The 14834-nt window shown below is 43.1% G+C and overlaps 1 protein-coding gene across 5 annotated transcripts in view; it reads left to right on the top strand.

Annotated features, from left to right (window-relative positions):
* Tln2 (talin 2) overlaps positions 1-14834 on the top strand; it is a 405316-nt gene that overhangs the window by 52341 nt on the left and 338141 nt on the right. For all 5 annotated transcript variants that reach the window (XM_078049521.1, XM_040275958.2, XM_078049522.1 and 2 more), the window contains exon 2: positions 9110-9199. The gene's annotated coding sequence lies outside the window, so the exon portion shown is untranslated. The remainder of the gene's footprint in view (positions 1-9109; positions 9200-14834) is intronic.

Genomic DNA, 14834 nt, shown 5'->3' with positions numbered 1-14834 from the left:
GCCATTCCTTCTGGTGGCCGAGGGGAGGGCTCATGACTAAATCCCTCAGCATCTTTATTATGATTTCTGATCTGAACTTGCTGAGAGGAAGCCTGGGCCCCAGGATGTTAACTCTCTGTTGCCAACTGACTACAGCATGTGGTTGCTAAAGTGAATGTTCAGTAGTCTCCTGCGCCCCACCCATTAGTGATCTTTGGATTCTCTCTCATTTCTTTTATGGATGGTGGATGTTCTGGGAAACTTAGGGTAAGTGGAAGTATTTTTCCCCCCCTCTCCTCATTTTTCTTTGCGGCAAATGAAATGTGTTAAGCTCTTTATCCTATGTAATAGCAGTAGTGTGTGCTGGTTCCTTTTAGCTTTAGTAAGTTTTTTCAGTTTCCACTCTTTTCTGGGAGTTTCCTTTCCCTTTATCCTAGCTACTTGCCACCTGGAGTATCCTTGGCTTCATGCATGATGGACATGAGGGGGCTCCTGTGCAGCATGGCTGGCATGAGTGGTTCATTGTCTGTGACTCTTTCAAAGAGGGATTGCAGTACACAATTGCAAAGCAGGTGAGAACATTACATTCCTTTTCCTGAAAGTGAGACTCCTACTTGTAAACAACTGCTGTATCCTGTGGTTCTAGAGACTATCAGGTCATGTGTGGAGGGGTTCAGCATCTTAGTGAAAGGCCCCCTTCTCCAGTGTTATGGATATAGCCAGCACCAATGGAGAAGGTTGGGGAGATGGCAAGGTAGTAAAGGATATAACATGTTTCTCTATCCACAAAATAATGACTTTATACTGAGTCTACTTTGAAAGTTGGGGCAGTGGGCTGATTTATGGTTGCCAATCATTATGAAATGCAAAATCTTCATCCATACATCAAATGTACTTGCAACCATGCTATTTTCTCTTTTGATTGTAAAGTCATTTGTTTTTCTTTTTGACTTAAATATTCTTTCCAAGCAGAACATAGAATTCAAAACAAAGTTTCCAAATTTGTCCCCAGTTTGTTGACTAAACTGAATCACAGGGTTTTGGAGTTGGAAGGGGGTCCTGGAGCCCAGGAGCTCTTGGCTTTTTATTTCTGTGGATTATGAGGTCACCAGGGTCTCTCTTGGTGGTTGGTGATGTGGAGAAATGCTTTCAGCAATGCTCCTTTCTCCAATGCAAATGCAATAGGGCTTTGAGAGACCTGGTGGGGAATGCCCCCCGTGAGAGACATTGGCTCCAGACCTGGAGGCATTCCATACTGAGAGGCAAATGGCTGCTTCTGTCTCCTTCCTGGGCAGGAGTGAAGTTCTGAGTGGTGATCCTGGATTTATGAAACCAAGATAAGCCTAAGACATCTCATTGGGGCCTTAATTTTACTCAGGGAATATGGAAGACCAAAACGTATTTTTATATGAAAGTAACCATGTAAATATTGAAGAAGTGCACATTTTGCATGACTTAAACTTTAGCTAGAACATAGAATTCCATAAATGAAGTGAAAGAAAGCCCATGCTTTCTGTGTTTGGCTTCCCACTAACCTCTGTCCTTAGTAGAATTCTGACTGGAGAGAGTAAAAACCCCTGGCCTGTAAGATCCTCAGAGTCTTTTTTGCATCTAGAATTTCTTGTTGGAAAAGATACATCTTTGGTGTAGAGTATTGAGTAAGTTTTCATGCCCATCACCAGAGAAGGTCTCTGGAAAAATGGACAACAACAATAAAGGTTGTCTGGACTTTAGAAATCCAGGAACTTGAAATTTTCCTTTCCTCCTTTTGGTGTTAACCAAAAAGCTTTTGTTATTATTCTGAAGTGTTATTCCTGAACCAGAAAGAGAACAGATCTGGTTTTGGTATAATGGGAATTATGCCAGAGGAGGTAGCATGCTGATTAAAATTTCTTTGAAATGGTTTTAACAGAATAGTGACAAGGGAATCAGTGTGAAAGTTAAAACTGCTGACATCCCCCTTGTACCTGGGATTTATTTAGCAAGGGAATGTTAGGACATTAAGAGGCTATGTCCAGTTGGTATCTGCTTCTGAAATTATTTCTTGTTATGAAGAAGTTGTCTTTTGATGTTGAGGTTCTTGATGACTCTGTAGAAGCTAATGTCAGAGGCTTTAGATAGGACTATGCTGTCTGTTTTCTCAAGAGAAAGAAGGCCAGGACCTGGCAGATGAGCAAAAGAATACCTATGAAAAAAGCAGTGGTCCCAAAAATGCTGTCCCGACCATTTGTCAACAATCATGTTATGTGGGGAGTCTCAACTGTGTGACGTACGAGGTACTTTATAATATTTCCATGAAAGCAGGAGTAGGTGGTAATGGGCTTTGTCTTTGTCTCTTCGTGGCATGTAATTGAAACAGAGCTTGGACTGAATGAGAAACATTTGTGTGATGCGGAAAAAGATTCCAGAGGCTTCCTGACTAGGGTCAAATATTGTTTCCTTATTTTATTTGGAGCATGGAAGCAAACTTCTCATCTGAGTGTTAAGAACATTGCCATTCCTATCTGCTCAGAAGCAAATGAATTTTATGGCCTAGAGAACTGCGAGATGCTAGACCATATAACACAGTGAATCAGAAGAAAAAGCGTGTGAGATCATCTGTCTCAAAAGAAATATATAGCTTTTGGGCAGATATATAAATTCAGTTCTTTCCACAGTGCTACTTGCTCAGAATCTGTTCTTTAAGAAAAGTGTGCCCCATTCATTTTTAAGTTCCTAATTTTTTAAACTGGCCCTAGAGGATCACTGGAATTTGCTGTCAGCCATTGGGAAATAGAGCCTGGACTAAAGTAGTAGAGAATTTCGTGTTGGTACAGTGTGCAAGGCAAAGCTACTTTCTTTGGTTCAGGCTGCTTGGGTGCTGGGCTTAATTCTGGAATTGGCACTCTGAGGGCACCCCTGAAAGCCAAGACATAGGCAGTGTGTAGGTCCTTGCGTCCTCAACATCTACTAATGTTTGTGTTGGAAGCTGTGTTGGATATAAGAGTTCAGGTGGTAAGGGGCACCCCTATCTGCCAGGAGCACATTTTGATGAATGGGAAAGACACACAGAAGAGAACCGACTAGTGTGAGGTTTTTCCCAGTGGGACAAAGATTGGGGAATCCTAGGGGTCATCCCAGGCTAGGGGGATGTGCTGAATTTGGGGGGAAGGAATATTTTATTTGAGAAAGATGGTGTGTGGAGGAGCTTTCCTAGAAGGAATAACTTGGGCACAGACCCAAATGTGGGTGTGATGAAGGCACATTGGTGGGGGGCAGAGCCCCAGACACCTTCTTGGAATTAGTCAGTGGTGTGTGCCTATGAGAAAGGTGGGAATAGGGGATAAGTTGTGAAACCAGGTGAGAATCTTATGTACAAAGGACCTCAGATCCCAAGGTACAAAATTCCGACTTTATCCTGAATGCAGAGGAAAATATCAAGCACAGGGCAGAAGGAATAGAGGAACTAGCAAAAGCAATATGGCAAACAGGGCCAGAAGACACAGAGAGAAGAGAAGCACCTTCCAGTCTGATTCCCTGCCATCCTGCTGCTGCCTGGCTGATGGGGAGCTCAGCTGCTCCTGTGAGCTGGGCCTTTGTGACAATGGTTGAGTTTTTTTTTTTTTTTCTTGTATTTTGGTCACAGTCCTCGATTTTCAACTTAGCTTGAAAAGTCACTGAATTACGCTGGACTCCCTGGGGGGAGAAGGTCCAATAACACCCTTACCTCTCCTCAAACTATTACTGCTCACCCTAGTCACCTGCCACATGCTCTGGGTTTTTCCCTATCTCTTACCTTTCCTTGTGACCAATCTCCTGGGCACCAGGCCCTATGCAGGAGCTACCAGTGCTGGAGGGAAGGGCAGTCCCTGTCCCCAAGGAGCTCCTGCTTGAGAGAAGCAGGACAGAGGACCTGGTGCCACATGAAGAGCATAGGAAGATGGGTATAGTGGCACACGCCTATAATCTCAGCAGCTTGGGAGGCTGAGGCAGGAAGATCTCGAGTTCAAAGCCAGCCTCAGCAATTTAACAAGACCCTAAGCAACTTGGTGAGACCCTGTCTCAAAATACAAAAAAAAAAAAAAAAAAAAAAAAGGCTGGGTATGTGGGCTCAGTGGTTAATTGTCCTTGGGTTCAATCCCCAGTACCAAAACCAAACAAACAAAAAAACAGGCACAGGAGACTTCTGGGGAGCCAGGCAAGGGATGTAGTGCAGCTGAGGGAGGAAGAGGAGATGAGCTGACAGCCTGTCTCAAAAACAGTGTCTTCACTTGGTAACCTTCCAGGAAGGCAGAAATTTGGGGTTTCCTCCTGCCCCTGAAGTCTTAGGTAGGACTGAGGCTATTTTATTGTTGGAATTATTCAAGGGATTCTTCATGTGTTGCCTATAGAATAAATCAATAATGCTCTGAAGTTCTTTTTATGGAAGGTCTATTGGAACTAATGAAATAATAATCTAAGAGCACTATTGTCCTGATACAGCCTCTTTCTAAGGATGAAAGAGTACAGCTCCTACTGAACATGAAGAGGTGTCAACAAAGTCTTTATGCCTTGGAGTACCTCCCCCTTCCTCTTTGAGTGCTTAGAACAGTGTCTGGCACTTCTGTATCTAATAAGGAGGCAGAGCAGGGCCACGTACCTAAGCTTGCCCACACATCCCACAACTACCCATAGGTTGCATGCCATTCCTCTTGGCCCCGTGTCTGCTCCAGAAGTGTTGGGGCTGCTGGTGTGATAATGCAGGGGCAACATGAGACCTGGAGCATGTGGCCTTTTCCTGCTCCTGTTCTGAGACTTGTCATGGATCCACTAGAGTGAGTCACTGGGAGCTAAGTTTTAGTACAGTCTTAGGCCTCAGAGATGCAGGGCTGTTATCACAGAGTTCCCTTTCAGTCCTGGCCCAGGCCCTTGATTGAAAGGAACTAGCTGCTGGAAGTAGTGACTAATGCCTGTGGGTAGGCCAGGGTCTCACTCCTCATTGAGAGTTTCAGCCCCCCTTTGGCTAAGGAGCCCAGGTTGTTGGATTCTTTTGGGTCAAACATCAAAGAGCTACCCCCTAGAATCTGTTTCCTGGCTTAGCCATCTTCCTGCCTGGGTCCCCTAGGGTGGAAACAGTGACTATGTCTGAGAGGGAGCATTCTGAATTCGAGAAGGATCCCACTCATGCATAGGCTCAGTGGGAAAGGCTTGTGAGATCATTTTGTTCCCCTGTTAGTTGCTGAATCCTTTGTCCTGCTGAAATTGGCAGGCTTTTACTTTTCCTGAGCTCTTAGCAAATGGTTTCCCTGTAAAGCTATTGTTTTGAGTAGATCAAGAATTTTGGGCCTGCGACTATGTGTGTGTGTGTGTGTGTGTGTGTGTGTGTGTGTGTATGTATATGTATAAGTCTAAGTGTGTATGCTTGCACACACACACACACACACACACACACACACATACACACGCATAGGCCATGTCCATTTCCCACTCAGGAAAGTTGGCAGAATCCAGTGGGATGTTTTACTTTTGAGGAAGGTGATACATTGAAAAATGGGGTCTGTAATCTGAATTTTGCTTTTTCTTCTTTAAGCAGCAAACTTTAGCTAGGAGAGAAGTAGAAAGATTCTTAGTAAGAAATAGGGGACTGAAATTATTTCCTTCTTTAGGCATAGACAATTGTGCTTTACCCTGAGTAGATATGATGTGAAAGCTGCCCGGAAGGGCTTAAAATGTGATTGGGTATCATGATGACAATTTTTGGCTATTGTGACTGCTATGGTTTGAATGTGTACCCCCTAAATCCCAGTGCAATGATAGTGATTAAACCATGAGGATTCTGCCTTTATACGTGGATGAATGTCATTGTCAAGGGAGTTGTTAGTTATATTGAGTGGGTTTTGTTACTGAAGTGAGTTTGACACCCCTGTTGTTCTTTGGCCTTCTGTTGCCCATCTACTTTCTGCCATGGAATGGCACAGAATGAAGACCATCCAGATATGGCCCCTTATTCTTGGACTTTCCAGGCTCTAGAACCATAAGAAATTTCTTTTTAAATTACCTATTCTCAGACATTCTGTTTTAGAAACATAAACTAATACAGCAACTTTAAAAACCAAAAATGACAAATTTGTCTACTAGTAAAATTACAAGAAAGTCTTTGGGGACAACTTATTCTTGTTCATATTATTAGGAGAAGAACATATTTTCTATTTGATCAAGATAAAAGCTGGGACTTGAGATACCCTTTACCTACTTTTCTGGTCACTGGATGACTTGACCATCAATTAAGCAGAATTCTCATGACAAAGATAAAATGGTGAACCAAAGGAGACCATGTAAGGAACTCAGACCTCTGCATCCAGCCTGGGAAGGAGGTGGCCCAATGTTCCTCCCAACTCTGCAGTGTCTGACTCTTTGCTCCGTTCTCAGCTGCTGAGGACAACATAAGGAGACAGTTTCCTGGTAACAGAATGTGCCACAGGAAATAAGCCTGTGGAGTGTGTCAGTGGAGAGACCATCATGTCTGCAGAAATCCAACACTGGCTTTTCCCAGACTGGCAGGCAGCATCAGAGGTCAGCATGGCATTAGCCCAGAATGTAGGACTGTCCTAGGGCGTGGACTTAAAAAAAAATGAAAATTTATTTATAGAAGATGTTCCTGGAGCCAGAATTTCTGACTGTTCCTTGTCAGGCCCCACCCCTTGACAAACACTGGGCTCATTTCAGTTTTATTGGTGTCTTAAACTGGAGCAGAGAATAACTTAGGCTATAACTCTTGGGGTCATTGTTACTGACATGCATCTTTAAAAGAATTCTTTATTAAAAAATACCAATAGAAAAGGATATAAATGTATAGGTAGAGTTTAAAACTGGGTGTTGTGGTCCATACCTATAGTCCCAGCACTTGGGAGATTGAGACAGGAGCATCTCTTGAGCCCAGGAGTTCAAGGCCAGCCTGGGCAACACAATCCTGTTTCAAGGGGGCTGGGGAAGGTAGTTATAAAAAATAAAAGTAAAAATGAACATTTGTGGAGTGCACAGCTTAGAAGTACTTCCCCTCTTCTCAGAGATAACACTATGTATATATTCCTAAATAACATGTGCATTTGTTTATTATTATTTTAGTTTTGCAAAATAGAGTACAAAACCCCACCCTAGCTTTCTAAAAAAAGGTCCCTATTGAAGCTCTTGACAGGTCCAGAGGAGTAAGGATTCCAGTTGTGCTGAGCCATGTTGCCACCACCAGAAGGGCCAGACTCTCCACCATGCATCCTGCAAGAAACTAGCCTCCTCCCTACTCTCTACTCTTTTATATTACTTTACAAAAGGGGTTGCCATTCCCAGCTCCATATGCAGAGCGGCTATAGGAAGTTGAGAATTATAATAGGATTCATATATTATGTTAATATAGCAAAGGTCCTTAATCTGAGGTATAAGGAAAACGATGTGGTAATTGTGGTAGAGTTTTATATTTTTTAAAAAATGGATCCTGGGACTATCAAACATTTCTTGGCATTTGTTTGGTTTCCTGTGTCCTATTGAAGATTGCCTAATTTGTTGAAAGGGAAACAGTGGTAAGTAAGCTATGCTGAGATATTTCAGTGTGGAAGCCTTGACCATGTTGTGGAAGATTTTCTCTGAACTCTATATCTTTTCTTGACCCAGAGTAACTAGAATGCTAACATGTAAAGAAAAAAATGGTATGGTTGCTGTAGTTTCAAAACAAATGATCTCACTGCCTAAATTTTGCTTTATGCAAAAGAAACCTTAAGTTTTGCCTTATAATATTGGACCATTGAGGAAATTCAAATACCTATTTAGTAAGGTTGGGGGCAGATTTGTCACCTTTGAAGCTAACTCTCTAGAAAGAAAATACAACTGTTATACCAAATTAGCAGTTATTGCCTAAGAGATATGGTAAGTTAAATTTATAAGGACTGAGATTTCTTTTCTACAAAGTAGGCAAGTAATTACACTTTGTATAAGATGACTTAATGTGAAGTATTTTCAGTTTTGTTCCAAAAGTGTGAGGGAATGTAGGATTTTCTAGCCAAAGGACACCTGAGGTTTGTCCTATCCATGCTTATCTTACAGATGAGTGGCTGGAGGTCCACAAGGTTAAGCATGATCTGCCCGAGATTGCATTGATTTGTTGAGGCCAGCTGGAAGTAGAATCCAGGGGGAAGAGAAAACTATTTAGATGATTATGTTTAAATATAAAATTAGATGAAGACTTAATAAAAATCATAAACAGAAGTCTCATTTCCTAGAGAACGAGCATTTGATCATCCATTTCATTCCAACAAAAGGAAGCATTGGCAAAAGTCTGAGTCCTCCAGCCTTTAAAATGTATTAATGTCTCTGGTCCCTAAGAATTTCCTGAGAAGGATCTCTTGGGTTTGCAAACTTGGTATTATGGAAAAGGAGCTTTCCATTTAGTTCTGTGTTCAGTACATCTCAAAAACTCAGACTTATTGTCTTTAGGTTTTCCCCTCAATTCTTTAGGCTTTCTTCCTCTGTGCAAACGTGAACTATTCTGTTTTTCTTGAGCTTTGTTTTTGAAGAAAACCAGGAGTTTCGGTTTGGCTGGTGCAAGTCTTCTGGGATTAAGGAGAGAGAACTAGAGGAATAGTTAAGATTTGGAACTGCAGGCTGCTTTGTCTCCTCCTCAGTTAACAGACAGAATAAGAATAACATTTGTTTAGAAGCTGAGTTTTATTAGGAAGGTAATTTACAGGGATAACTTATGCTTTATAGGGTTGGTTCTGTGATTCTAGTCCTAGTCTTGCCATTATTTGCTGATGGTTTTGGGTAAGGCCTGTCTGCTTTCTGAGACTTGGCTTTCCTCATCTGTGAACTGACGGCCTCAGGCCTGCTGATCTATAGGGGCCCTTTCCAGCCATAAGTCTGGGCGCCATGCTGGGGGATGTGCAGAGGCAGCTGCTCTGGATTTGTAGCTGTAGGAAGGTGTGTCTTCCCAAACTGAAGGCAAAAGGTTTGCCAGCTCTGTGGCTACACAGGGCCCTGACACCATCAACCCTGTGTGACATTTCCCTTTTCTACCCTCTTTATAATCTGAACCCATCAGAAGTATCAAGTGTTGTGAGAATATTGCTCATCTGTTAATGTGGCCTCCTGCACTGACATGTGTCATTTGTGTTTTCTCTGACAGTGCGCTGCTGCAGGGTAACATCTGGACTGGACTACTGGCCCCTCGAATACTTGGCTGCCCACAAGTTCCTGTGTCAACCTGTTAAAAACTGTGAGTAATCTCCATGTGTCTGCTTTGCAGACCTTTGGAATCTTATGGTTGCAGAAGTTGTGGCCAGTGGTGAGAGTCCAGCAGATATAGCTGAGGGACTCCTTCCTTCTAGGGCCAGCCCCTGAAACACTCAGCTCTGAGAGCCTGTGAGATGGTGGCTTTGACTCTAGATGGGGCTTTTCTGTTCCCCCCACAGTCCTCATCCTTGTGGGGCCTTCTGAATCTGCCTCCTTGGAGCTTCTTTGTTCCACCACCAGAGCCAAACATACAAGCCCTGAGTCTCTTTCTTGTCATCTGACAGCATGCTGGCCACACAAGCCTTTCTTACTGGCCAATCTTCTTCCTGGAATGTTTCTTGCCAGAAAATACTGGTGTCAGATGCAGGTGCCATTCCCTCCTACAGCTTCTTCCCTCACACAAAAGTTTCTCATCTATCATGTCTCATTCTATTTTCACACCTCTTAAATAGGTCTTATCTGTAATGACTACCTTTCCTCACCCCAGGGATTCTTTTTCTCTTTCCTCCTCTCTCCCTTCCTCCCTTCTTCAGATCCTTGCTCCTGTCTTTCTTTGCACTTACAGCAGGATAGGTCTCTTCCGTCAGTTGGTAGACTGCCCAGTCACCCATTCATTCATTTGACAAATATTTATTGAGTATTTACTATGTTCCAGCAGCCAAAAAAGACACAGTCTGCTTGCTGTTGATGAACTTGATCCAAGAGGAAAGAATAGATCAAATAAAAACCTAAGTCTACTCTCAGAGCTCTATCTGGATGGATGTTATGTTCTAAATACTGTGAAGCAGTGTCATCTGGCATCTTGTTAAAATGCAGATCCTCATGCAGGAGGTCTTGATGGGGCCATCAAATCTACATTTCAATTGAATTCTACATTTCTAACATAATACTGATTTTGCTGGTTTAGAGACTTACTAAAGTTCTTAATGGGAAAATGTCCTTGAAAGTAACTATGCAAACTGCTTGAGGGGTATGTAAGTGTACAAAGCCATCAAAAACTGGCAGGGGTCCTGTCAGTATCCAGCCACATGAGCCCAACTGAAAAGTATGGACCCATCACTGTCACCTGTACCCATGTGCTTGCACCTCATCATGATTATTATATATCATGGTTTTGTCATCCAGTCCTCCCTTAAATATTGTGCTTCTCAGATTCATGGGGTGAAATCACAGGGCCTCTGTACAGTGTGCATGCTGTCAGCATTTCTGAAAATCGCGAGGGAGTTTCTGTTTGTGAGAGCAGCTGGGCTCAATGGCACTTACAGTGGGTTGTTAAAAGACCACATTGGAAGCTACAAACTGGCGGTGGAAACCCCACAGCGGGTGGAGCAAGGCAGGAGGGACTGAGGGCATTGCTCTAGAGGGGAGTCTTGAGTTCAAGGTAACAGTATATTATTGTCATTTGGCATTGTCAAGCCCTCCCAGTAGACACAAAATTCTTGTTCAGTTTTCACAAAGAGTTCAAGTCAACAGTTCTGATAGCAGTTTAAAGAGCACTTAGAGATCCTAGGCATTGGGCTAAGTGCTCAAGTTACAAGTTTTTGTAACTTAACACTTCCAGAAGCCCAGGTACAGGTGCTGTTTCAGAGTGAGAACCAGGGGTGGGGTTCCACCATGAGAGAGTGGCAGTCAAGATCTAGCTTGGACTATTTGACCACACCTGGAGCTCTTTTTTCCTCTTGCTCTTGCTTAGACTGTAACTAGAAATGAATGGTTTTACTGTCAACAGTAAGATGGGGTGCTGAGTATTTGCAACCCAGCTTATTTATTACTTTCCTCTCTCATCTATCCTCAGTGTATCCCCAGGTAATCAGTTCCCAGCATGGCAACTTTAAAATGTTGCCTCTGTAGCACCTTAGCCTCTTGGGTTAGAGGAGGAATTTGGATGATGTGGGACAGAAATGAATAGGGAGGAGAAAAAGTTTTAATTTTGGCTTGCTCTGCTGTCACCAAGTCCCAGCCAAGGTCAAGGGGAACAGCTCTCCAAGGGACTATGGTGGTTTCTGGTGGTCTGAGGACCCAGTGCTATGAGTTAGTTCTTGATGGCTCACAGCCGGGCCGGGTAGTGGGAGGCGAGAGGTTAGTGGTTCATTCGGTGTGTTCTGAAAACTGTTTTCTGGTCACTTTGTGAGATTTCCCTATCAGACTATCTCCAACACAACAGTGCTGCTCAGGGTTCTTTTTTCTTTTTTGTATCACGTATACAGTGTTTGTGTCTTATGGCTTTTAGGTTTTGAATTTGGCTCCTCGGGTTTTTGGCTTCATGTATCTGCTTAGTACAAGGCTGGGCTAAGCCACTCACCAAATCAGAATGGAGTTGACCCACTTAGCCAGGCTTCTGTTTGAGATATGGACTCCAATAGGCAGTGACAGACAGAAGCTATGCTATTATTTTTGTGTTGCAAAATGCTTTACTCATCCCATGCCTATGCCCCCATCTGGAACATTGGGGGTGTCCATTCAGTGATGGGATGGAATTGCATCTTAGTTGTACCTCCTTCTAGCCCCTTTAGACTCAGGGTTAATGGCTTTTACATCTAGAGTCAAGACTCTGGAGTTAGTGGGAGCTGAGTCAAATCCCATTTCTGCAGTGTGGTAACTATAAGCCTCTGGGCATTTGCCTGGGCCTCCTTATCATGTAGATACCAATAACTAGTAGCCTGTGTTCTCTAGGCCAGTTTCCTCAACAGTGAAAGGAGAGGTGATCTTTCTTTTTTTTTTCTTTTTTTTTTTTTTTAACTCTCCAGGGTTGTGTAGATGCAAGCTCTTAGAATGTTGTGCTCTTTTCCTGGCAGCTCATCCTTCAAGGACTGGCTGAAGAGTGTTCTTCCTTTTGTCTGCTGATACCCTCTGACAGAGGTCTTCCCATTATCTGAAGCCAACTTCTTTTTAGATGGCACTTTGTGGGCAGGGATGATTCTTCATCCGTCTCTGCATCCTGAGCCCAGCACTGGTTCTTGATCTCAGAAAGCATTTAACTGAACCCAACAAAGTAATGTCCTCCTTCTGTATGCTTACCTTGAGCCAATCAGGGAGTGATGACTCAATAGGCACTGTGGCTAAACACTTGAGCAAACCCGGGACAGTGGTCACCTTGTCCCCTGGGGTGTTTCCTTGCTTTTAATGGACTTCAGGAATGATGACCTCTTTGGGGTCTTCAGTTACTTGAGATGATAGCAAGTGAAGTAGAAGATGTTGAGTGAATAACATCTAAAATGTACCTTCTTTACTGAAACACAGGTTGTATTTGGATTTCCTTAAAATGTTGTCTTACTTTACAAGGTTTCAAAAGTAATTTCCAACCTATTGATGTTCTTTAAAAAAATAAGGAAAAGAAGAGGAAAGTCTTTAAAACAAGAAAGCAGCATCCCTGGTACCAGTGTTTGTCACACTGGCAGCTTGGTCAGTGGCCCCAGCCTTTGGCCCTAGGGTCACCAGCCTTGCCACTCCTTACCCTCACTCACTCTCCCTCATTGTGCTTGGCTATATTTTCTTCCTTTTTTTTTTTTTCTTTTCAAAAATCACAATGGAATCTAACTTGTCACTGCCCAGGGCCAGGCAGTCCTTCCTCCTCCTCAGGCAGCTCTGAGCAGTGTTGAGATACTTACCGGGCTGCCTTCCCCACATCCTGCCTCTGCCCCATGCAGGATTCTCAGTGACTCTCCCTCCTTCATGAGGCCTCCATCCTAGAACCAACACTGCCCACAGGGCAGTGGGGGCAGGGAGTACAGAAGGATTTTGCGCACAGCTGATGGCTAGGTAACCACAAATCCCCGCATCGCAGCAAATTGGATATTTTGATCCATCTTACTACTTTTTTAACTTGTCAGAAATTATGGGTCCAGCACACCAGACAATCATATTTCTTTTGCATTTGAGATTCCAAGAAGCATGTTTTTCTGTATTTACAACAAAACCAAACCCAGAAAAGCATGATTTCTAATTAATGGAATCACTTGAAACTACCAAATTTTATTCTTTACCATTCCTTACAGAGAAAGAGAGAGAACATACCTGACTTGTGAACAGTAAACTATGTTGTTTGCTTTTTGTGAGAAGGAAAACTATTTTCAAGGTGATATCAACACTTATATGAAGCAGTTGACCCTTTGTGAGAAAGTTTTTTAAACAAAATATTGTTCTATGTAAAACATTTCATCTTTTTTTTTTTTTTTTTGTACCGGGATTGAACCCAGGGACACTTAACCACTGAGACATATCCCCAGCCATTTTTAAAATATTTTATTTTGAGACAGAGTCTTGCTAACTTGCTGAGGCTGGCTTTGAACTTATGATCCTTCCACTTCGGCCCCCTAGGCCACTGGAATTACAGGCGTGTGCCACTGCACCCAGTGATATAATACATTTGAAAGCGCAACATATCATAGAAATTTATTCCATGCCAACCCAAATCTACCTCATATTTAAAAACTACATATTATTTCTTTATGTTGTTGTATATTTTTATATTAAAAGATGTATAATCTTTCATTTCCTTGTTCCTGGGCACCTTCTTAACCCTGTCTCCTGCTTTTTATAGACCACAGTGGGCAATTCTGTAGAATTTCAAGATCAAAAGATATGCTCCTTTAAAAAGATGATATAATTTATATCCCCAACCACCATGGAGGCACCCACTAGCACAGAAAGTGACTGATCTTAATTTTTTTTTTTATCAGTTGGAAAGATTTTGTAAGAAATCATCTTTTAAAAAATGACTGGGCATTATCTGGGAACCCACAGGCTCCAAATAGTCTTCTAATCAGCAGACCCTTAAGGTTGCTAGGATGCCTTTCTGGTCTCTTGGTTCACCACCTGGACTTTCTCAGCCTCCCCAGGGTCTGCTTTCTTCTGCATCTCTTCTGTTTGCATTAGACCTGGTGATGCTTAGTGTTGATAGCTACCCAGGAGTGACCACTTCTTGTTCAAGTATGTGAGAGGGGAGGGGTGGTGAGAGTGGAGGCTGCTCCTGATCTGGTCCACAGCAGCCTGGGCCTCTTTCCCTTGCCATTTCTCACCCTCTGCTCTTGCTCAGAGCAATGCTTCTGGGCATACTTGCTTGCTGTAGCCGTGCTCTTCAGTCTGTGGCTCGAATCTCTACTGTTGGAAGCACATTTCTCCAAGGCAGAGTCACAGTCCTTTGTCACTCGGCAGGCACCATAGCAGTTCTCATATTTAACAGGAATCGATGAAGACAGGATGATAAAAGGCTGATAAAATCCCCGTGGGTGAGCTTTGCTGCCCGTCCACCCCCAACAGGTTGCTTCCTGCTGGGTTGTTGTCAGTGCCCAGTCTGGCCCATCCCTGTACCAGGGTGCATAGAATAGACCTCTCTTTGGGGCCAGATCCATTCTAGCCCAAGTTTTCTTGGTTTATTTGTGTCTTTCCCTTTAAAAGCAATTGTTCCCTGTTGCTAGATGAATCTCAAGGTGGCCTGCCTAGTGGCCTTAGCTTCAAAGTGGATGGAAAGCAGGATCACCAGAAGCGGAGAGTACTCTTCTTCCAGAGCTACCCCACTCCCTCCCTGGAACTGTATTTGCCTGCTTTGATAGAATGAAGAAGTGGGAGTCCCAAATAGGTTCCACCTTAAAATAAACCATCTTGACAAAGGCTCAAAG

This window comes from Ictidomys tridecemlineatus, chromosome 5 (genome assembly GCF_052094955.1).
Source record: "Ictidomys tridecemlineatus isolate mIctTri1 chromosome 5, mIctTri1.hap1, whole genome shotgun sequence".
Lineage (NCBI taxonomy): Eukaryota > Metazoa > Chordata > Mammalia > Rodentia > Sciuridae > Ictidomys > Ictidomys tridecemlineatus.
This window is presented reverse-complemented; position numbering and strand designations above follow the sequence as displayed.